The sequence below is a fragment of the Manis javanica genome, chromosome 6 (assembly GCF_040802235.1).
Source record: "Manis javanica isolate MJ-LG chromosome 6, MJ_LKY, whole genome shotgun sequence".
NCBI classification, from domain to species: domain Eukaryota; kingdom Metazoa; phylum Chordata; class Mammalia; order Pholidota; family Manidae; genus Manis; species Manis javanica.
In genome coordinates this window covers 57,684,050-57,709,595 of record NC_133161.1, presented here as the reverse complement: position 1 = coordinate 57,709,595, position 25,546 = coordinate 57,684,050, and the positions used below count along the sequence as shown (strand labels likewise).

Genomic DNA, 25,546 nt, shown 5'->3' with positions numbered 1-25,546 from the left:
TGCCAACTGATCTTGGATTGTATACTGCCTATTTGGGTGATAGCTTCTCTCACCATCACCTCTCCTGTACATTCCATTTCTCTACTACATCTTTTTTTAGCACTCTCACCAGAAAGCTGGGGATTTTACCAGTTTGCACACATTTCCCAGGACTTCCCAGTGCCCAAAGCTAAAGAGGACATCAGAGGAAAAACATCAACAGTGTTCACCCCACGTCTTAAAATCACAGCAACTCTGTGTATACCAATGATATCTTAATAAAAAAAAATCACAGCAACTCTGATCAAAAAGGAATGTTCACTTCTCTCAGAATTTCAAGCTTCCATGGGCCATTGCTGCTGTAGGTGCCACTACTTCCACATGACCGTCTGGAGGTTGAAGCATGAAGTAGAAGAGAAAAGGGAAGATAGCTTCACTCTCTATGAATATTGAAATCCCTTTCCTGCACCTCTGGTGAGATTTAGGGGACTTTTCATACATCTCTGTCTACTCCAACACCCACTTCTGAATTTTGGGCTACACTGGACTCAGGTCAGGATATAGCAAGGGAACAAAGAGGCAAAATTCATGGCCAAATAGGCAGTACTTCAAAGTCAGATCTCATTCATTAATCCACTTCCTAATATTTACTTCAAATCTTCAAATAGCTGTTCTATGTATTCTCTTCAGGTTTTTACAGCTTCATTTGGTGGGAGAAACAGGTGGAGTATTCTTGCTCCATCTCACCCAGAACCATACCTATGTCTTTTTTACATAACAACTGTAATGAAAATCTATGATAATATAAAAGAGTTCATTTAATAAGTACTTCTGTAAAACTTCCAGTAAAAGTAAAACATTACATTGTATATTAAATGGCACTTTTTCTTTGTTTGAGGGGATAGATGTAGTTTTTAGTTTACCAAGTTATAAAATAATATCTTTTCTTACAAAAGTATAAAAAAGCAAAACATATTAATGTAATATTTATCCTTCTATACAGAGATATGGTCCTTACCACCTTGCAATGATATTTCAATCTTTCATTCAATATTGAGGAATATGCATGTGGTGGCACTAACCATGCCAACACAGTGTTTTATTTTTATTTTTTGGAATAAAGTTGATATACTGGTTTCAGATGTATAATATAATGACAATAAGTATATACATTACTAAATGCTTGCCACAATAAATGTAGTTACCCCATTATTATACCAAGATATTACAATATTTGGCTATATTCTCCATGTTGTGCTTCATGTCTAACTTCTTTTACTATTTGCAGTTTCTACCTCTTCATTCCCTTCACCTACTTCACTCATCCCTCTACCCCCTTACCTATTATAACCAATAGTCTGTGTCTGTATTTGTGAGTCTATTTCTTTTTTCTTTATTTGTATTGTTTTTTAGATTGCACATATAAGTGGAATCATATAGTATTATTTATGAAATAAGCCTGGCTTATTTCACTTAGCATGATACCCTCTGGGTGCATCCATGTTGTAACCAATGGCAAGATTTCCTTTTTAATGGCTAAGTAATATTTCATTGTGTATATATGTACCAGCTGCTTTATCCATTCATCTACTGATGGGTACTTGAGTTACTCCCATGTCTTGGCTATTGTAAACAATACCACAACAAACATGGGTGTGCACATATTTTTTCGAATCAGTGATTTTATTTTCTTCAGGTGAATTCCCAAAAGTGGAATTGCTGGATTGTATGATATTTCTACTTTTACTTTCTTGAGGAATTCCATATTGTTTTCCACAGTGGCTGAACCAACTTACATTCCCACCAACAGTGTAGGAGGGTTCTTTTTCCTCCACATCCTCACCAACAATTGTTACTTTTTGTCTTTTGGACAGTAGCCAATCTGACTGGTGTAAGGTAATACCTCATTGTGGTTTTCATTTGCATTTCCCTCATGATTAGTGATGCTGAGCATCTTTTCATATGCCTGTTGTCCATCTGTGTGTCCAGTTTGCAAAAATGACTATATAAGAAAGACAAATACCAAATGACTTCTCTCATTTGTGGAGTATAACAATGAAGCAAAACTGAAGAAACAAAACAGCAGCAGACTCACAGACTCCAAGAAGGGACTAGCACTTACCAAAGGGGAGGGGAGGGAGAGGGAAGGTGGGGAGGGAGAGGAAAGGGGATTGTGGGGCATCATGATTAGTGCACATGGTGTGTGTGGGGTCATGGGGAAGACAGTGTAGCACAGAGAAACAAGTAGGGACTCTGGAATCTTACTACACTGATGCACAGTGACTGCAATGGGGTATGGAGGGGACTCGATAATAAGGGTGAATGTAGTAACCACATTGTTTTTCTTGTGAAACCTTCATAAGAGTGTTTATTAATGATACCTTACATAAAAAAAAGATGATAAAAAATTACTATGTAGGTCCTCTGTCCATTTTTTAACTGCATTATTTACTTCTGGTGTGTTGAGTCATATGAGTTCTTCATATATTTTGGATGTTAGTCCATTATCAGGTATACCATTTGCAAATATATTCTCCCATGTGGTAGGTTGTTTTATTGTTTTGTTGATGGTTCACTTTGCTGTACAGAAGCTTTTTACTTTGATGTGGTCCCACTTATTTTTGGTTTTGCTTCTCCTGCCCAGGGAGACCACAAAGAAATTTCTCATGCTGATGTTCATGAGATTCTTGCCTATGTTTTCTTCTAAGAGTTTTATGGTATCACGTCTTACATTTAGATCTTTAATATATTTCAAGTTTACTTTTGTGTATGGTGTAAGACAGTGATCTAGTTTCATTCTCTTATATGTAGCTGTCCAGTTTTCCCAATGCCATTTTTCAAAGAGACTGCCTTTTCCCATTGAATAGTCATAGCTTCTTTATCATGTATTAATTGACCATATGTGCATGGGTTTATTTCTGGGCTGTCCATTCTGTTCCACTGATCTACGGGTCTGTTCTTGGGCCAGTACCATACTTTTGCAATCACTGCAGCTTTGTAGCATAGCTTGAATTCAGAAAGCATAATACCTTCAGCTTTGTTCTTCTTTCTCAGATTGCTTTGGTTATTTGGGATCTTTTTGTGAGTCCATGTAAATTTTAGGATTCTTTGCTCCAATTCATTGAAAAATGCCACTGGTATTTTGACAGGGAATGCACTGAATCTGTAAATTGCTTTAGGCAGGATGGCTATTTTTGACAATATTAATTCTTTCCATCCATGAATATGGGAAAGATTCCCATTTATTTGTGTCTTGTTTAATTTCTTTCATCGGCATCTTTTGGTTTTCAGAGTACAGGTCTTTTACCATCTTGCTAATATTTTGCTGAGGATTTTTGCATCTATGTTCATCAGGGATATTGGTCTGTAGTTTTCTTTTCTTGTAGTGCCTTTTTCTGGTTTTGGCATTAGAGTAATACTGGTCTTGTAGAATGAGTTTGGAAGTATTCTCTCCTCTTCTGTTTTTTGGAGAACTTAAGAATAGGTATTAGCTTATCTTTAAATATTTGGAAGAATTCAGCTGTGAAGCCATTTAGTGCTGGATTTTGTTTATTGGGAGTTTTTTTATTCCAATTCAATTTTGTTACTAGTAACCATTCTGTTCAAATTCTCTGTTTCTTCTTGGGTAGGTCTTGGAAGATAGTATTATTCTAGGAATTTATCCATTTCTTCTAAGTTGTCCAATTTATTGGCATATAATTATTCATAGAATTCTCTTATAATTGTTTCTATTTCTGTGGTGTCAGTTATAACTTCTCCCTTTTCATTCCTGATTTTCATTGTGTTCTCTCTTTTTTTTCTTGATAAGTCTGGCTAAGGATTTGTCTATCTTCTCAAAGAACCAGCTCTTGGTTTCATTGATAGTTTCTATTTTGTTTATTTCCACTCTGATCTTAATTATGTCCCTTCTTCAACTAATTTTGGGCTTTATTTGTTCATCTTTTTCTAGTTCCTTTGGTTGTAGGGTTAGAGTGTTTGAGATTGTTCTTGTTTTTAGAGGTAGGTCTGCATTGCCATAAACTTCCCTCTTAGAACCACTTTGCTATATTCCACATATTTTGAACCACTGTGTTTGTTTTCATTCATCTCCATGCATTGTTTGATTTCCTCTGTGATCTGTTCCTTGATCCACTGATTATTTAGAAGCATGCTGTTTAGCTTCCATGTGTTTGTATTTTAACCATTTTTTTCTTGTAATTGATTTTCAGTGTTATACCATTGTGGTCTAAGAAGATGCTTGATACCATTTCAATCTTAAATTTGTTGAGATTGTTTTGTGTCCCAACGTATGATCTATTTTGGAGAACATTCTATGTGCACTTGAGAAAAATGTATATTCTGTTGCTTTTAGGTAGAATGTTCTGTAAATATCTGTTAGGTCCATCTAGTCTAATGTGTCACTCAATGCCTTTATTTCTTATTTTCTATCTGGATAATGTTCATATATGGAAGAGGTATGTTAAAGTCTCCTACTATTACTGTGTTGCTCTCAATTTCTCCCTTAAGATCTGTTAGTGCTTGGTTTATAAATTTAGGTGCTCCTATGTTGAGTGCATAGATGTTTGTGATTATTATATCCTCTTGTGGGACTGATCCCTTTATCATTATGTAATATCCTTCTTTGTCTCTTGTTACTTTCTTTTGTAGTTTTGAAGTCTATTTTGTCTGATCTAAGTATTGCAACTCCAGCTTTTTCTCCAATCCTTACTTCATGGTTTAAATTTCTTCACCCCTTCAGTTTCAGTCTGCATGTATCTTTAGGCTAAAGTGAGTCTCTTGTAGGCAGCAAATACATAGGTCTTGTTTTATCTCTTCAGTCACCTATGTGTTTTTGTTGGAGTGTTTAGGCCATTTACGTTTAAAGTAATTATCAGCATGTATTTATTGCATTTTGTTTAATGTTTCCTGGTTGTTTTTGTTACTGTTCTTTGATCCTTTCTTCCTCTTTGGCCCTCTTCTCTTGTGTTTTATGACTTTATTTAGTATTATGGTTGAGTCCTCTTTTCTTTCTTTTTTGTGTTTCTATTATAAGTGTTCGGTTTGTGGTTGCCATGGGATTCTTATATGATGTCCTATGAATACCTATAATAAGCTGATGGTCACTTAAGTTTGAACACATTCTAACAGCACTAAATTTCTTACTTCCTCTCTTCCATGTTTTATGTATATAATATTTTCTTTTACACATTTTTATCAGTGATTCCCTTAACTTTGAGATGTAATTGTGCCACTTCTGCCTTTTTGGCTTCCATACTAGCTTTTAAATAACTGATCTACTACCTCTGCTATATGTTTGCTTTACCAGTGGAAATTTTTCCCTTCCTTAAATTCTTGCTTCTATTTAGGCTCTTTTGTTTTCCTCTTAAAGAATTTCTTTTAACATTTCTTGCAAGGCTGGTGTGGTAATGGTGAACTCTTTTAACTTATGTTCATCTGTGAAGTTCTTTATCTCTCATTCAATTCTGAATAAACTTGCTGGGTATTCTTGGATTTTTTTTCTATTCAGCACTTTGAATACATCATCCCATTCTCTTCTCTTCTGCAAAGTTTCTGCAGAAGAATCAGCTGATAACTTTATGGGCTTCCCCTTATATGTAATTCATTGCTTTTCTCTTGCTGCTTTTAAGACTCTCTCTTTGTCTTTGATCTTTGACATTTTGATAATAATGTGTCTTAATGTGGATCTCCCTGGGCTCATCTTCTATGGAGTTCTCTGTGCTTCCTGGACCTAATAGACTGTTTCCTTCCCCAGGTTAGGAAAGTTTTCAGCTATTATCTATGCAAATAAGTTTCCCATTCCTTTCTCTTTTCTCCTTCTGAGACTCCTATAATGCAGATAGTTAGGACATTTGATGTTGTTCCAGAGCTCTCTTACCCTGTTCTCATTAAATTCTATCTTCCTTCTTCTGTCCAGCTTGAATGCTTTTCATTACTCTGTCTTCCAGGTGGCTGATCCATTCTTCTGCATCCTCTAGTGTTCATTCTCTCCAGTGTATTTTTTATTTCATCTATTGAATTCTTCATCTCCAACTGGTTCTTTTTTAGACTTTCTACCTCTTTGCTGAAGTCCACCTTGAGTTCTGCTATTGTTTTCTCAAGACCAGTAGGTATCTTTATAACCATTGCTTTACACTCTTTAACAGGTAGACTGGTTAACTCTGTTTCATTTATTTTTTTCCCAGGGTCTTTCTTCTTATTCTGTTTTTTAGAGCATATCCCCCTTTCTCCTCATTTTGTGTGACTTTCTGTGCTTGGTTGGTTCTATGAATTAGTTGAAAAGGCTTGCTCTCTGGTCTTAAAGAATTGGCCTTGTATAATAGAGGCCTCTGTATAGCTCTCCTATGTTTCCTAATGTCTCCTGTGCCTCATGGTTTTGGCAAGCTGGAGACCAACTGTGAGATGGGCTTTTTTCTTGTATCTGGTGATCCCATGATGTGGTCCTGAGAATGCAGCCTTTAGGACCCTTTGGAGGGGCTCTTGGGAGAATGCCTGTGGGTTCTCCATTGGGAGGGAGAAGACAGTGGGCAAGCAGCAGATCGAGGACACACTCTAGGTTCTCTCAGATTGGCAGCTGCTGAGTACCCTGTGCCTTCTCACCCCATGCCCATGCTCTGGATAGCCTGGGACTGCTCTGGAAAATTACCACATTGGGCAACCACCAGGTCCTACTGGCTGCATGGAGTCAGGCTTCATGCACACTAACCCTTGGCCCCTCTGAGTTCTGGGCTACTCCCAGTAATTCCTGAGTAGGTGTACACAGACTCCATTGGTGGCCAGGATCAGACACTGCATATGACATACTCCCCATGTGCTCTGAGTTACTCCAAGCAATCCCATGTCAGTGCCTGCTAAGTCCCACTGGTGACTTCAGGTCAGTCCCAACACACACATTCCCCACTGTGCTCTAGGGAGCTGCCTCAGTGGCACCAGCCCAGAGATACATGTCCCTTCCCTGTGAGCCAGGGAACTCTCCAGTCCTGTTGATGGGGACTGGTCGGGTGGATAACAGCAGGTAACAAGGTGGGACTGCGGAATCACACCCATATCCAGCTCTCAGCTGCATTCAGATGTGCAGGAGCACAAACAATGGCATTGGCTGGTTCCAGCAATCAGGAATGCCTCCAGCGGTTTCCTTGCCAAAATGTGGAGGTTTAGTTTTCAAACGGGTTCTTTCACTTATGGTGTAGCTGCACTTTTAAACTGCAATACTTTTTTTCCTTTATCTCAGGGCATGGAGTCCATGCTTGACTCTCCCAGTGATATCCCGCCTCCTCAACTCTGCAGGTGGCTATGTGGGAGTAGGGTATCCACTGTTACCGTGTGTCTGTTTCTCCTGCTGTTTCATTTTTTTCAATTTGATCTTTCTGTCTCCTGTTGTATAGAAGGTATTCACTTCAGTCTCTGTTCTTCTTCAGAGTGAAATACTCTGTGTGTAAGTGTAGCTGTAGTGTGTATGTGGGAGAAGGTGGATTCACGCTCTCTATACTCTCCCATCTTCCCAGAATCCCAGTTTTTCTTAATTGTTTAAAAATAATATTACTTCTTATAATCAATGGCACCTTAAAGTCAGTGAAACATGGTAGATATGAAGTATCTGTTACATGCTTTCCTAATCATGAAGATCACATTGAATTGACAGCTGCTTTTCTAACAGAATGTTACCATCTCATATAATAAAATAGTAGAAACCATCTAAATACTTACATTTCAACATCAAAGTCTTATGTTCTCTCATTTCAGTACTTATATTAATCAGTCATGAGTTGGGAACTCTCCAAGAAAACCCAATATCAGATGCTTACAACTTAGAACCTTAACATAAAACTCTCAGCTGGTTCGCTAGTTCCCTGGTCCACAACGTACTAGGAAAACACCACTGTCAAATACCAAAACCAATTATGCATTCATTGAAGTAGATAAGGATATAAAAGAGAGGGGACAATTCCTCAGGTCAAGTATACTTTTGTGCAGAACCCTTCAATGCTACAGCTGCATACAGTTATAGCCAAGTAGGAGATGTGAGAGCAGACATGGAGGTTCTCCCAACAGAGGCTGCTCCTCTGACTTTGCTCATTTCTTTGCTCTTCAAGGAATTGATAGTGGCAGAGAAGCAGGAACATTATCAGAATTCCAATCATCTACCCCGGAGAGTATATCAAAGCACTCTGAGCATGATATCTGGAAGGTCAAAGTTCTGAATGTATCACAGCTTCATCTGTCAAACTGTTTTGAAATTCTCTCAAGTTTCAATCAAGTTGTAAGCACACTGGAATTTCTTCAGGGCTTTAATGTCCCAGTTTAATGTGCTTTTCAATCTAAAATTTAGCCACCTTTGGTTAGGATACATGGCTTAACAAAATATATTCATATATGATATGTTTTTATAAATGTTTAATTCCAGTATTAGTCTAATTAAAGTCCTTCATAGGCAATAGGAGGTTTAGTGTTTAAATCTGAGTTTATGAATAAGGCCAAGATCTAATTTGTAATATACTCATGTTTAAGAAGTCCCTCTTACTGTCATTGGATATTGGATTTCTTGGTATATATAGAGTACACTGTCCTACTTCAAGGGTTAGGAAATAGATACAAGCTAGGGTCTTTTCATGTGACTTCACAAGAAAGCAATATGTAAATTTCTAATAGGCACACCTTGCTCTTTACCATATGATAGACTCACTGACATGTTAATAAGGAGCAAGGAATATTTAGACATACATAGGCCACATAAGTTAATCAGTAGGGTCTCATGGGTGCACAGGATGGGGTCTGTATTTTACAAGAAAGTTTCCAACACCACTGAAAAGACAAATAAACCTAAATACTACGTTAGCTTCACAATCCAGAAGTCAGCAAACAATCCAGAAGTCAGCCTTCAATTTTCTTAGAAACATCTAACACTAAAACTTCCATCTATACTGACCGCTTGAGCCAAAATTTAGTGTTCTTAAGTAAACAGGAAACAACTCTATTACCCAAAAGTAGTCCTTTCCGGAAGTCTCAAGCCCTAATCCATTCAAAGTGAGTGCAGTTATCTCCCATTTTTCTGTTGAGTTCCTTGAATTAAAAACCAATGTTATAGCCTATTTTATCTCTCATACAAAATATGTTAAAGTAGTATTAAACAGAATAACCACTGTTGAGACTTGAAGTCTCACTTTCATCTTTAGAAAGAGGCCTCAATTTCTCCGAACACCCTGCTTGAGGAAGCTATCAGAACAGGAAGGCGGTGGATGGCTTACAGTTAACAAAGGAGAAGCAGCCAACAAACCATGACTACAGGACAAGTTGGACAACAGAGATCATAGAGACTTGCAAGAAAACCATTCATACCACATTAAAAGGTCAAAGTGGTCTTCTGAGAAGTTGGCTCCATTGTTGACTGTACATGTTTTAATTGGAGGACAAAGGTGCGTAGGCAGATTTTTCAAAAAGATGTTTTATATCAGATCTTAATCACATGTTTAAATGAGTCACTGAATACAGTGAAGTTCCCCACCTTACAACTAAAAGGAGCAGACATGTGACATCTTGTACATGTTTTTACATGTAGCATTATTACTGTTTTCCAAGTAAATGATGGCAGTATTTTTTTTTTTTTTTTGCTTTTGAAAGTATACATTTTGATTTAGTTAAGAGAGAAATACATATGAAGTAAATGCAAGTTTCTAAGGCTAATGACTCATCAGAACACAATTGCTTTGAGCATAAACATCATGTTTGGAGTTTTTTGTTTTCCTACCTACATCAGAGTAAAACCCAATTGGCTGACTTTTCTCTGTTATATATAGAGCGTTATTTAGGTACTTGCTTAATATCTCACACTATGACCTTGTAAGTTTTTGAACTTGCCTATGTTGAATTAGCATCTTACTCATTATCTCACAAATTAAGGGAATTATAAAGTTAAACAAAGTAAACTTTACTTTCTCTAATCTTGTCCCAAATATTTAACTTTCAATTCACATTTCTTTTTATAATATGATTCCAAGGAAACCAAACTGCTAAATTTGGTTAAATCATATTGTAGCTTTCCTAGTCCTACTAATTAAAGATTGATGCAAATGTTCTTACAGATTCTTGTAAGATATAGTCACAGTACTATTTTCAAAAGAGTGAAGAACGAAACTACATTATTTTCAAAAAAGTTATGACACTAATCTGAAATTCTGGAAAATGAAGTATCATATTCAAAAGCAAGACACAACAAAAATTACAATTTCTATGTAAATCTTAGCTGTCACTTTGCATTGTTGAGAAGACATGGTTAAGAACAAATGGTGCCATCCCTGAGTATTTAACATGAGAAACCTGATGAGAATATATCACAGGTGCAAAACATTGTGCAGTTACAGATGCAGAAAGCCTGATTTAAAGTTTTTCATTTTTTCAGTTTGATTGAAAAGAGTCAAAAATATTTTGCATTTAAAATGCTATTAAATTAAGGTAAATATTAAAGGGTTACTAAAAAATTACAGCATTAGTTTTTTCATACATGTAGAAACATACACTAACACAATGAGTTTTCCTAATCAGTACCACTGAATCAATTATTTTCACATATGATTTTACTTTATTCCTTTCAGTCAGGGCCAATTTAAAAGTATATTCCAAAGCTACTTTCACTGTGTAAGTGCAAAAGAATTCAATTGCTTGCTTACTGGTATAACTTTTTAAAAAACTGTATAAAAAATAAAAAAGCAAAAAAATAAAAATAAAAAAGCAAATATATCAGGATTTGTAGCTTCACTGCTTGTCAGTATGTTTAACACTAAAAGAAATCACCTGTATCTGATATTGAAAATAGAAATATATTTTTAGAATAAAGTCTAAATTTCAGAACTAACATGTTGTATTTCTAAGAAATGAATGTGAACTAATTTTTCTTTAAATAAAGTGCTTAACAAATGGAGAACATTACATAATGGCTGGAAAAGAAAATGAATGTTTACATGAGCATTAATATTAGCTATTTCTGACTAATATTAACTAATGCCAGTTAAAAATGAAATGATTTTCAATTTTAACAACTATTTTTCTGTTTTTCTATAAACCACCATACAAAAAGAGTCACCATGAGGCTTTTTATTGTACAAGCTTACTTGGGTTTGTACAATCATAATCAGGAAAGAATAAACTACTATTATTTTAAAAACATTCTTTAGGCACAAAATTAACTATTTCAAAAGACTAAATGAAGGATGATTGCAGAAAATAAATGCCATCTTTTATGTAGGACTTTCATAGGTGTTTTTCTTAGAAAATTTTAGAATATTGATCCTTTTGTTGGGATATGGTCAGCATATTAAATCAAGTATGGGGTGAGACTATGACATATATAAATTTAGCTGAAGTATGTTACTGCTGGCATGTGACCACTCCAACAGTTTGGGTAGGTCTGAGCACACAGAGCAGGCTCGGGTGGGTTCAGTCCACTTGTATGACAGAACTACAATACCTCTGTTAAGGGGCTGTTTACAAACTTCCCCGGCCCCTGTCTTGTTCTACCAATTAATCACACTACTCCCTAAGAAAGTTTATGCTTTAGATTTCACTCACAGTAGAAGCCTGAAGGGGTTAAACATTAAAGAACAAAAATCCAACTTTCTATCTGAAAAAAAGGAATATTAAAAATACTTTTTGTTACATAACTGTAAATTTGTGATTAACTGTACATTTTTCAATGAAGACAACTGTAAAAAAGACAAATGAGTACTTTATATATGTCTCCTATTATCAAGTAATTCACCGTACATGGAAATCCATGTAAGCAGACTAATACTAAAATAAGCTTAAAAGTAGAATTTACCTAACAACACAAAATATGAGTCATATTTTAAGACTCGCTATAAACTACAATTTGGGGATTTTAGTCAAAAGGTTGCCTGAAGTTAGTTACAACAAAATTCCCAAACTAAACTAACACTATGGACCTGAACTGAAATTTTGATGGCCAAAATATACATACTGTTCTAGTCCAAGTAAGTTTGGGAGAACAAAGTGTTCTTCAAGGTGACATTTATCAAAGAAATGTTTTAAAGAGTCTGAAAAAAACTAAGTAAAACAAAGGAAATATTTACATCAGAATATAATTTGTAGACCAGCAATAATTGGTATATTAAGGTGAAAAAGAAGCTTAGAAAAGACAGCTTATAGAATACTAAGTAATGTTAATCACAGCCTGGGAAAAAAAAGTTCCATCCTAGAAGAGAGAAAACTTTTATGTCTAAATACACACTAAACTACCAGAATTAACATAAAAAGAAGAAGAAATCAAACTAAACAGGACTAAACCAGTCATTTTAAAACCACTATTCTGAGTTTTAATTTTTACTCTTTCTCTGGGCATGTCTAGAAACCTCTCATTTCAGTTTTCCCACACTCGCTAGCATAGCACTGGGAGGTCTCAATTTCAGTCCCAATGTGTGATCATTCTTTATCAGGCCATCTGAAAATACAGTTTTAACTCAACAGAATCATAGTTGGGCAGGATGACTGTTAGAAACCATCTGCTGTACCCACCAAAACAGATATATCAAACCCAGCAGACACTTTAGGAATCAGCATGGGTAGCTGTGTGACTCAGAGATGCAAAATGGCCATGTCCCAGAACAAAGTCAGACTAAGGACGAGACAGACCTGGATTTAAATTATAGATCTTACTCTTACTAACTGTGTGACCCAGAGGAAAGGACAGAAATCTAAGCTTTCATTTTCCCATCTGCAAATGGGGTTGATAGTACCTGTGTTATATAGCATTACTGTCAGAAACAACACGTGTGTCATGTGCTGCAGGTCCTGGTCCTAAACCTTGACAAACCTTGTATGCTTTATCTCTTTTATCTCTTTTATCTCTATGTTGAGAAAAAATATATATGATAAAGAGATAAAAGCATAGAATTACAATATGCATCTGCTGGAAGCAAGTAAAGTGGTCAGAATGGGGCCACCTAGTCCCATAATTTAAGACCTTTTGATTCTAAGGGGAAAAAAATGTAGCTGTACCATTTAACAAATGGATCAATTCAACTCAATGTTAGAGAATACAAAAGAGAAAAAGAATACACATTCCTCCCACCTTTACTGAGTCATAACTTAAACAAGGTTCACACCAAATCATAGGCAAGGCTAAAATCCAAGAAGTTCTTAAAATAAAATATTTAAAATAGTTTTAATATGTAAACTTGGAGACAAAATCAGTCCTAAACTTGAGCTTACTAGAGGGACTTACAATCTTTATTCTTGCATTTAGCATATATATTCATATATTATAAGTTTAATTATGGGGGAAGGACTGAGATCCCACTGTTTTGTGACATAACATGATATACTATAGTAGCTTCTGAAAATAAAAAATATTCCAAATTCCAAAATACATGTAGCCCAAGCATTTCAAAGAAGGGAATCTGAGTAATCTCTGCTTAAGGAAAAAAAGGGATAATAGCTATATGAAGAAGTAAACTGCCTAAGGTAGAAATGTATAGTTAGAATTCATTTTCTATCATTCTTAAACTGGTATTTTCTTAGAACCCTTGGATAATCTATAATATGGAAATAATAACATTACTTACATCATTGAGTTCTTGGAGAAGGAAGGGATGATACACCTAAAATCCTTTAAACAAGGCCTGCACAAAATTAGTACCCAATAAGTGTCACATAGTAGGGATGCCTAGAACAATACTTTGAACATTTACTAGGAAAAGGCAAACAGGTGAATATATTGTTCAGTCAGTCTTCTATTATACCTTATTTTATCTTAGGATTTTATTTTTTTTAAATCCAAGGATTTTTATTTCCTATGCCAAGAGGTATTTCTACTATCAGGCTTGGAGATAGTATTAGTGCAAGTTATGAAGGCAGGTAGCAATCTCAGGTGAGCAAATGAGCAAATAAGCATCTGGAGGTAATAAAGAGTTCAAGCTCATAATGCAATAAAAATATTATCTAGAAAGAATGAACTACAGAAGAATAGACAGCAGCCTAGAGGAAAGTTTCCAGAATTTAACACACAAACTAATTAGCCAGAGTTTCTGCTAGAATGCAGATTATGATTCAATGTGGTGGGACCAGATTCTGCATTCAGGTCCTCAGGTGTTCACCACACTGTTGGTCTAGAAGCCCATGCTGAGAGTAGGAAGGCCCCAAAGCTGTGGTCCCCAAAGTGTATGAGTGGCAGCAAGATTTCTGGCAAAGGTATTAGAAATTCAATTCCTAGATCATAAGGAAACTTATGGAGATTTTTTTATCTAAACCAAATCAGACCAATTTTTACATACAATCAGACCAATTTTTCCCTTAGAATAAATGTAGATTACTTTGAAACTAGAAATCAACAGAAAGGAAAAAAAATCATAGAAAAGATAAACATCTGCAGGCTAACCAATATGTTACTGAATAACCAATGAGTCAATGAAGAAATCAAAGAGAAAAAAATTATCTGGGAAATGAAAATAGAAATACAATGGTTTAAAATTTCTGGGATTTAGGAAAACAGTTCTAAGAGGGAAGTTTATAGCAATACAGGCCTATCTCAAGAAAAATCTCCAATTAACAATCTAACCATACACCTGAAGGAACTAGAAAAAGACAAAGCCCAGAGATAGTAGAAGGAAGGAAGTAATAAAAACCAGTGGAAAAAGAGACTGAAAAAACAATAGGAAAAATTCAATGAAACTAGAAGCTGAGTCTTTAAAAAGATAAACAAAATTGATAAACCTTTAGCTTGACTCATCAAGAAAAAGAGAGTACTCAAGTAAACAGTCATAAATCAAAGAGAAGTTACAATTGACAACACAGAAATACAAAGGATTATAAGAGATGATTATGAAAAATTATAGGCCAAAATATTGGACAACCTGAAAATGGATAAATTCATAGAAACACACAATCTTCCAAGACAAAATCAGGAAGAAATAGAAAACCTGAATACACTGATTACTAATAATGAAATTGAATCAGTAATCAAAAAATTCCAAAAAAACAAACACCAGGACCAGATAGTTTCATGTGAATTCTACCAAACATTTCCTTCTCAAACTATTTCAAAAAATAGAAAAGGAAGGAATGCTTCCAAATTCATTCTTTGAGGGCAGCATTACCCTAATTCCAAAATCAAGACAAAGACACTACAAGATAATTACAGTCTAATATCTTGATGAGCAGATATAAAAATCCTCAACAAAATATTAACAATCCAAATTCGAAACATATAAAAAGGATCACACACCACAATCAAGTAGGCTTTATTCCAAGAACACAAGGATGGTTCAACATCCACAAATCAGTTAGTATAGTATAGCACATTAACAAAAGGAAGGATAAAAACCATATGATCATCTCAATAGATGTAGAAAAAGCATTAAACAAGATTCATTATCCATTTACCATAAAAACTCTGAAAAATAATGCAGACACAGAATATACCTCAAACTAATAAATGCCATATATGACGAACCCACTGCTAACACATATGCAATGGTAAAAAGCTGAAAGCTTCTCCTCCAAGATCAAGAATAAGATAAGGATGTTCACTCTCAACATTCCTATTCAACACAGAACTAGAAGTCCTAGCTACAACAATTAGACAAGAAGGACAAATGAAAGGCATACAAATTGGCAAGGAAGAAATAAAACTATTAGGATAACATATATAAAAATCCGAAAGACTATCAAGAAACTATTAGGATAAATGAACTTAGTAAAGTTGTAGGATCAAGAAAAAAGTCAATAAAGAGAAATCTGTTGTGTTTCTAAACAGGAATAGCAAACTAGAGGAAAGAGAAATCAAAACAACAATCCCATTTATAATTGTGCCAAAAAGAATAAATTATCTAGGAATAAATTAAACCAAGAAGGCAAAAGAAATTGAAGACACAAATAAATGGAAAGATATGCCATGGAAGAATTAATAGACTTAAAGTGCCCATACTAGCCAAAACAATCTGCAGATTCCATGCAATCCCTAATAAAATACCAATGGGATTTTTCAAAGAACTACAACAAATAATCATAAAATTTGTATGAAACCACAAAAGATCCCAAATAAACAAAGAAAGCAATCTTGAGAAAGAAGAATAAAGTTGGAGGTATTATGCTTCCTGATTTCAAACTGTACTACAAAGTGAGCGTAATCCAAACAGGATGATACTGGCATAAGAACAGAAACATAGATCAATGGAACAAAATAAAGAGCCCAGAAATAAACCCACATTTATGTGGTCAAGTAATCTATGACAAAGGAGGCAAGAACACACAATAGGAAACAGTCTCTTCCATAAATGGTGTTGGGAAAACCGGACAACTATGTTCAAAGGAATGAAACTGGACCAATTTTCATGCCATATACAAAACTACACTCAAGATGGATTAAAGATCTGAAACCATAAAACTCTTCAAAGAAAACATAGGCAGAAAATTTGGACATCAGACTCAGTAATATTTTTCTGGATATGTCACCCCAGGCAAGGGGAACAAAAGCAAAAGTAAACAAGTGTGACTACATCAAACTGTAAAGCTTCTGCACAGCAAAGAAAACAATCAACAAAATGAAAAGGCAGCCTACTGAACGAGAGAGGATAATTGCAAATGATATATCCAATAAGGGGTTACTACCCAAAATGCACATAAACTATAATCCAATTAAAAAATGAGCATTGGATCTAAACAGACATTTTTCCACAGAAGACCTACAGATGGCAACAGACACATGAGACAATGCTCAATATCACTTATTATCAGGGAAATACAAATCAAAACCAAAGTGATATAACCTCAAGCCAGTCAGAATGCCAACTATCCATAAGACAAAAACTACCAAGACAAAAAATTGGACAGGATGTAGAGAAAAGGAAACTCTAATATACTGTTGTCATGAATTTAATCTGTGCAGCCACTACAGAACGCAGTGTGGAGGTCTCTCAAAAAATTTAACAGGAGGCGGAGCCAGGATGGTGGCGTGAGTAGAGCGGTGGAAATCTCCTCCCAAAAACACATAGAGCTATGAAAATATAACAAACAAAAATCTTCCTAAAATAGAGACCACAGGACACAGGACAACATCCAGACTACATCCACACCTGCAAGAACCCAGCGCCTTGCGAACGGGGTAAGATACAAGCCCCGACCCGGCGGGAGCCGAGCGCCCCTCCCCCCGGCTCCTGGCGGGTGGAAAGAAACTGGAGCGGTTTTTTTTTTGGCGAGTGCTTTTTGGAAGCCTTAAAGGGACAGGGTCCCCGTTGCTAGGGAGGCAGGGTGGCGGGACCGGAGAGCGGGTGCCTGGGACCGGCGACTGAGGACAAAGAATACCCCGCATTTTTCCCTGCGGGACCGGTGGGTGGGTGCCTGAGATCGGCACCTGAGGACGGAGGAAATCGCGTGTTTTTCCCCTTTTTTTCTCTCTTTTTGGCGAGCACTTTTTGGAAGCCTTAAAGGGACAGGGACCCCGGTGCTAGGGAGGCCGGGCAACGGGAATGGTGAACGGGTGCGTGGGACCGGCGCCTGAGGACAAAGAATATCCCGCATTTTTCCCTGCAGGACCAGTGGGTGGGTGCCTGAGACCGGCACCGGAGGACGGAGGAAATCGAGCGTTTTTCCCCTTTTTTTTTCTCTTTTTGGCGAGTGCTTTTTGGAAGCCTTAAAGGGACAGGGACCCTGGTGCTAGGGAGGCAGAGCAGCAGTACCAGTGAGCGGGTGCCTGGGACCGGTGCCTGAGGACAAAGAATATCGTGCGCATTTCCCTGTGGGACCGGTGGGCGGGTGCCTGAGACGGAGCACCTGAGGACGGAGGAAATCGAGCGTTTTCCCCCTTTTTTTGTTCTCTTTTTGGCGAGTGCTTTTTGGAAGCCTTAAAGGAATAGGGACCCCGGAGATAGGGAGGCAGGGCGGTGGGACTGGTGAGCAGGTGCCTGGGACCAGTGCCTGAGGACAAAGAATATCGCACGTTTTTCCCTGCGGGACTGGAGGGCGGGTGCTTTTTGGAAGCCTTGAAGGGACAGGGAAACTAGTGGTAGGGAGACAGGGGAGCAGGACCAGTAAGCGGATGCCTGGGACTGGCGCCTGAGGACAAAAAAAAAAAATCACGTGTTTTTTCCTTTTCTTTTTTTTTCTGTTCCCTCTATCATTGTTGCTGTTGTTGTTTTGGTTTGGAGACTGCTTTTTGGAAGTCTTAAAGGGGCAGGACAGGTCACTTAGACCAGAGGCAGGGAATCTGGGGATCTCTGGGCACTCTAACACCCTGGGCAGCAGGGAGCACAGAGGCCCCTTACGGAGATAAATAGCCTCCTGGCCGCTCCGCCTCCAACCGGGCTTCACCATTTTGGAGGAGCAGCGCCAGCCAGGTCACCCCCAGGGCAACAGCGGAGATAAACCCCATAGCAACCGGGCAGGAAGCAGAAGCCCTGTCTGCACACAGCTGCCCAGCACAAGCCACTAGAGGTCGCTAATCTCCCAGGAGAGGAAGGCCACAAACCAACAAGAAGGGAAGCTCTTCCAGCGGTCACTCGAACCAGCTCTGCAAACTATCTCTATCACCATGAAAAGGCAAAACTACAGGCAGACAAAGATCACAGAGACAACACCTGAGGAGACAGACCTAACCAGTCCTCCTGAAAAAGAATTCAAAATAAAAATCATGAACATGCTGACAGAGATGCAGAGAAAAATGCAAGAGCAATGGGATGAGATGCAGAGAAAAATGCAAGAGCAGTGGGATGAAGTCTGGAAGGAGATCACAGATGTCAGGAAGGAGATCACAGAAGTGAAACAATCCCTGCAAGGATTTATAAGCAGAATGGATAAGATGCAAGAGGCCATTGAAGGAATAGAAGCCAGAGAACAGGAACGTATAGAAGCTGACATAGAGAGAGATAAAAGGATCTCCAGGAATGAAACAACACTAAGAGAACTATGTGACCAAGCCAAAAGGAATAATATTCGCATTACAGGGATACAAGAAGAAGAAGAAAGAGGAAAAGGGATAGAAAGGGAGAGAAAAATTATTTCTCTTTGAAGAAATAATTGCTGAAAACTTCTCCAAACTGGGGGAGGAAATAGAATCGAACAGACCATGGAATTACACAGAACCCACAACAGAAAGGATCCAAGGAGGACAACACCAAGACACATAGTAATTAAAATGGCAAGGATCAAGGACAAGGAAACAGTTTTAAAGACAGCTAGAGAGAAAAAGGTCACCTATAAAGGAAAACCCATCAGGCTAACATCAGACTTCTCGACAGAAACTCTACAGGCCAGAAGAGAATGGCATGATATACTTAATGCAATGAAACAGAAGGGCCTTGAACCAAGGATACTGTATCCAGCACGACTATCATTTAAATATGATGGCGGGATTAAACAATTCCCAGACAAGCAAAAGCTGAGGGAATTTGCTTCCCACAAACCACCTCTACAGGGCATCCTACAGGGACTGCTCTAGATGGGAGCACCCCTAAAAAGAGCACAGAACAAAACACACAACATATGAAGAATGGACGAGGAGGAATAAGAAGGGAGAGAAGAAAAGAATCTCCAGACAGTGTATATAACAGCTCAATAAGCGAGCTAAGTTAGGCAATAAGATACTAAAGAAGCTAACCTTGAACCTTTGGTAACCACGAATCTAAAGCCTGCAATGGCAATAAGTACATATCTCTCAATAGTCACCCTAAATGTAAATGGACTTAATGCACCAATCAAAAGACATAGAGTAATAGAATGGATAAAAAAGCAAGACCCATCTATATGCTGCTTACAAGAAACTCACCTTAAACCCAAAGATAAGCATAGACTAAAAGTCAAGAGATGGAAAAACATATTTCAGGCAAACAACAGTGAGAAGAAAGCAGGGGTTGCAGTACTAATATCAGACAAAATAGACTTCAAAACAAAGAAAGTAACAAGAGATAAAGAAGGACACTACATAATGATAAAGGGCTCAGTCCAACAAGAGGATATAACCATTCTAAATATATATGCACCCAATACAGGAGCACCAGCATATGTGAAGCAAATACTAACAGAACTAAAGAGGGAAATACACTACAATGCATTCATTTTAGGAGACTTCAACACACCACTCACCCCAAAGGATAGATCCACCAGGCAGAAAATAAGTAAGGACATACAGGCACTGAACAACACACTAGAACAGATGGACCTAATAGACATCTATAGAACTCTACATACAAAAGCAACAGGATACACATTCTTCTCAAGTGTACATGGAACATTCTCCAGAATAGACCACATACTAGCTCACAAAAAGAGCCTCAGTAAATTCCAAAATATTGAAATTCTACCAACCAATTTTCAGACCACAAAGGTATGAAAGTAGAAATAAATTCTACAAAGAAAACAAAAAGGCTCACAAACACATGGAGGCTTAACAACATGCTACTAAATAATCAATGGATCAATGAACAAATCAAAATAGAGATCAAGGAATATATAGAAACAAATGACAACAACAATACTAAGCCTCAACTTCTGTGGGATGCAGCGAAAGCAGTCTTAAGAGGAAAGTATAAAGAAATCCAGGCACACGTGAAGAAGGAAGAACAATCCCAAATGAATAGTCTAACATCACAATTACCAAAACTGGAAAAAGAAGAACAAATGAGGCCTAAAGTCAGCAGAAGGAGGGATATAATAAAGATCAGAGAAGAAATAAACAAAATTGAGAAGAATAAAACAATAGCAAAAATCAACGAAACCAAGAGCTGGTTCTTCGAGAAAATAAACAAAATAGGTAAGTCTCTAGGCCAACTTATTAAGAAAAAAAGAGAATCAACACAAATCAACATAACCAGAAATGAGAATGGAAAAATCACGACAGACTCCAGAGAAATACAAAGAATTATTAAAGACTACTATGAAAACCTATATGCCAACAAGCTGAAAAACTTACAAGAAATGTACAACTTCCTAGAAAAATACAACCTCCCAAGACTGACCAAGGAAGAAACACAAAAGTTAAACAAACCAATTACGAGCAAAGAAATTGAAACAGTAATCAAAAAACTACCCAAGAACAAAACCCCGGGGCCGGTCGGATTTACCTCGGAATTTTATCAGACACACAGAGAAGACATAATACCCATTCTCCTTAAAGTGTTCCACAAAATAGAAGAGGAGGGAATACTCCCAAACTCATTCTATGAAGCCAACATCACCCTAATACCAAAACCAGGCAAAGACCCCACCAAAAAAGAAAATTACAGACCAATATCCCTGATGAATGTAGATGCAAAAATACTCAATAAAATATTAGCAAACAGAATTCAACAGTATATCAAAAGGATCATACACCATGACCAAGTGGGGTTCATCCCAGGGATGCAAGGATGGTACAACATTCGAAATTCCATCAACATCATCCACCACATCAAAAAAAAGAAAGACAAAAACCACATGATCATCTCCATAGATGCTGAAAAAGCATTTGACAAAATTCAACATCCATTCATGATAAAAACTCTCAGCAAAATGGGAATAGAGGGCAAGTACCTCAACATAATAAAGGCCATATATGATAAACCCACAGCCAGCATTATACTGAACAGCGAGAAGCTGAAAGCATTTCCTCTGAGATCGGGAACCAGACAGGGATGCCCACTCTCCCGACTGTTATTTAACATAGTACTGGAGGTCCTAGCCATGGCAATCAGACAAAACAAAGAAATACAAGGAATCCAGATTGGTAAAGAAGAAGTTAAACTGTCACTATTTGCAGATGATATGATACTGTACATAAAAAACCCTAAAGACTCCACTCCAAAACTACTAGAACTGATATCGGAATACAGCAAAGTTGCAGGATACAAAATTAACACACAGAAATCTGTAGCTTTCCTATACACTAACAATGAATCAATAGAAAGAGACGTCAGGAAAACAATTCCATTCACCATTGCATCAAAAAGAATAAAATACCTAGGAATAAACCTAACCAAAGAAGTGAAAGACTTATACTCTGAAAACTACAAGTCACTCTGAAGAGAAATTAAAGGGGACACTAATAAATGGAAACTCATCCCATGCTCATGGCTAGGAAGAATTAACATCGTCAAAATGGCCATCCTGCCCAAAGCAATATACAGATTTGATGCAATCCCTCTCAAATTACCAGCAGCATTCTTCAATGAATTGGAACAAATAATTCAAACATTCATATGGAAACACCAAAGACCCCGAATAGCCAAAGCAATCCTGAAAAAGAAGAATAAAGTAGGGGGGATCTCACTCCCCAACTTCAAGCTCTACTACAAAGCCATACTAATCAAGACAATTTGGTACTGGCACAAGAACAGAGCCACAGACCAGTGGAACAGATTAGAGACCCCAGAAATTAACCCAAACATATATGGTCAATTAATATTTGATAAAGGAGCCATGGACATACAATGGCAAAATGACAGTCTCTTCAACAGATGGTGCTGGCAAAACTGGACAGCTACATGTAGGAGAATGAAACTGGACCATTGTCTAACCCCATATACACAGCTAAACTCAAAATGGATCAAAGACCTGAATGTAAGTCATGAAACCATTAAACTCTTGGAAAAAAACATAGGCAAAAACCTCTTAGACATAAACATGAGTGAACTCTTCTTGAACATATCTCCCCGGGCAAGGAAAACAACAGCAAAAATGAGCAAGTGGGACTATATTAAGCTGAAAAGCTTCTGTACAGCGAAAGACACCATCAATAGAACAAAAAGGAACCCCACACTATGGGAGAATATATTTGAAAATGACAGATCCGATAAAGGCTTGACGTCCAGAATATATAAAGAGGTCACACACCTCAACAAACAAAAAACAAATAACCCAATTAAAAAATGGGCAGAGGAACTGAACAGACAGTTCTCTAAAAAAGAAATACAGATGGCCAACAGACACATGAAAAGATGCTCCACATCGCTAATTATCAGAGAAATGCAAATTAAAACTACAATGAGGTATCACCTCACACCAGTAAGGATAGCTGCCATCCAAAAGACAAACAACAACAAATGTTGGCGAGGCTGTGGAGAAAGGGGAACCCTCCTACACTGCTGGTTGGAATGTAAATTAGTTCAATCATTGTGGAAAGCAGTATGGAGGTTCATCAAAATGCTCAAAACAGACCTACCATTTGACCCAGGAATTCCATTCCTAGGAATTTACCCTAAGAACGCAGCAATCAAGTTTGAGAAAGACAGATGCACCCCTATGTTTATCGCAGCACTATTTACAATAGCCAAGAATTGGAAGCAACCTAAATGTCTATCGGTAGATGATTGGATAAAGAAGATGTGGTACATATATACAATGGAATACTACTCAGCCATAAGAAGTGGAAAAATCCAACCATTTGCAGCAACATGGATGGAGGTGGAGAGTATTATGCTCAGTGAAATAAGCCAAGCGGAGAAAGAGAAATACCAAATGATTTCACTCATCTGAGGAGTATAGGAACAAAGGAAAAACTGAAGGAACAAAACAGCAGCGGAATTACAGAACCCAAAAATGGACTAACATGTACCATAGGGAAAGGAACTGGGGAGGATGGATGGGCAGGGAGGGATAAGTGGGGGGGGGAGAAGAAGGGTGGTATTAAGATTAGCATGCATGGGGGGGAGGGAGAAAGGGGAGGGTGGACTGCACAACACAGAGAGGACAAGTAGTGACTGTACAACATTTTGCTAAGCTGATGGACAGTAACCATAATGTGGTTGTTAGGGGGGACCTGATAAGGGAGAGTACAGTAAACATAGTATTCTTCATGTAAGTGTAGATTAAAAATTAAAAAAATAAAAGGAAGAAAGAAAGAAAGAAAGAAAAGAGGGAGTACTCCTTGATTGCATAAATCAAAGATCAACGCATGCTTTAAATATCCTTAATGTTGATCACTTAAAGGGTGTCAGATGATCAGCTATGGAGGTACTCTTTTCTGATAATATTCCTTTCTCTTAGTAAAAAAAAAAAAAAAAAAGCAGTTACTGTGTGCTGACCTCCAATAAGTTCTGCACAGTGGTATAGAGGGCATGTCAAAGTGTGGGCAAAGGGTCTGTTTGTTTCTATGCAGAAGATCAAGGCCTAGCTTGGATACCCAGAAAATGAACTAAGATACGATATGAGGAGGAGCTTCTGGCATCAGCACTCTCTGGAGGACTTGTGCCAGGGGGATGATCATCAAATAGCCTCCACAGGGATCCAGACAATGCTGCGGTTGTGGCTGCATCCAGCCCACCGTCTCCTGGACTTGCCATAGGAATGAGGAGGGAGATGTCTAGGCTGGCATGTGCATACAGTGAGACAACAAATTTGACCAGATCTGTACTGTTGGAACTCAACCAGGAGTTGGGAGGGGTGCAAGTTGTAGCACTCCAAAATCTCATGACTATAGACTATCTACGGTTAAAAGAACATATGGGATGTGAACAGATCCCAGAAATGGGCTGCTTTAAGTTGTCTGATTTCTCTCAGACTGTTCAAGTACAGTTGGAGAATATCCATCATATCCTAGATAAATTTTCACAAATGCCTAGGGTGCCTAAATGGTTTTCTTGGCTTCACTGGAGATGGATGGTAATTATAGATTTGCTTTGTTATGTCACCGTATTCCTATTATGTTAATATGTGTATGCAAATTAGTTAGTAGTTTAAAACCTATACATACTTAAGGTACTCTACAAGAAGATATGTCAAAGAAATAATCAATCCTCCCATGTTTCCTTCCATATGCTACATCTATAGCTTTTCTTCTTCCTTCCTAATTACAACCCTTAAATAGAATTCGTGCCTCATATCGAATTTACTGAGTATCATAATTCCTCCAGGTGGTAAAGATAAATTGAGACAAGTGATGGGTATAGAAGCCACAGGGCATAAATCTGCAAAGAAGTAAAAACCTAACCTTTTCAAACAATATGGCTTCTCTCTCACCAACTTTACATTTCCCTGTATGGCCACGGAAGATGACTGGTTAGCCAGAGACAGGTAAGATTCCTCAAGGGAGGAACAACCTAAGACAGGCACAGTCGCAGGGGGGCCATCAGGTGAGAATTTGGGGATCAACAGAGGTGAGGCTCAGAACCTCACCCCCCCTGCTTTGAGAGAAATCTTCTGCATCCGTGGATGTCTTGCTGCCCTTGTCTAGCCTGGATTAATACTTAGTCCATAGGCACACATCTGATCATCTGATCATCTGATCATCTACATTTGCCCTCTTACAGCACTAAACTACGTTTTCTACCTTTATCTTGCATCTACCTACCACTTCAGCATTTTATTAAAAATAAAAATAATAATAATAATAGAGGGAGAAATGTGGGATCAACATATAAATCAAGTACAAAAATCAAACGAATATTCATATTTCACCTGATTGTTTATAGGTCATAATGCGTGATCAAAACCGAAAGTTTCTGTGATGACTGTCCTTGTACTGTTCACCATGTAAGAATTTATTCACTATGTAAGAATTCGTTCACCATGTAAGAACTTGTTCGTTATGCTTCAGAAGATTGGAGACTGACGAGAATTAGGCTTGAGGTGGATTAATTATTGTACATTGAGCACT

At 37.5% G+C, this 25,546-nt stretch overlaps 1 protein-coding gene across 6 annotated transcripts in view; it reads right to left on the bottom strand.

Moving 5' to 3' along the window:
- The window catches only part of CRPPA (CDP-L-ribitol pyrophosphorylase A), a 326,915-nt gene that overhangs the window by 190,231 nt on the left and 111,138 nt on the right, over window positions 1-25,546 (bottom strand). The gene's annotated exons all lie outside the window — the stretch shown is intronic.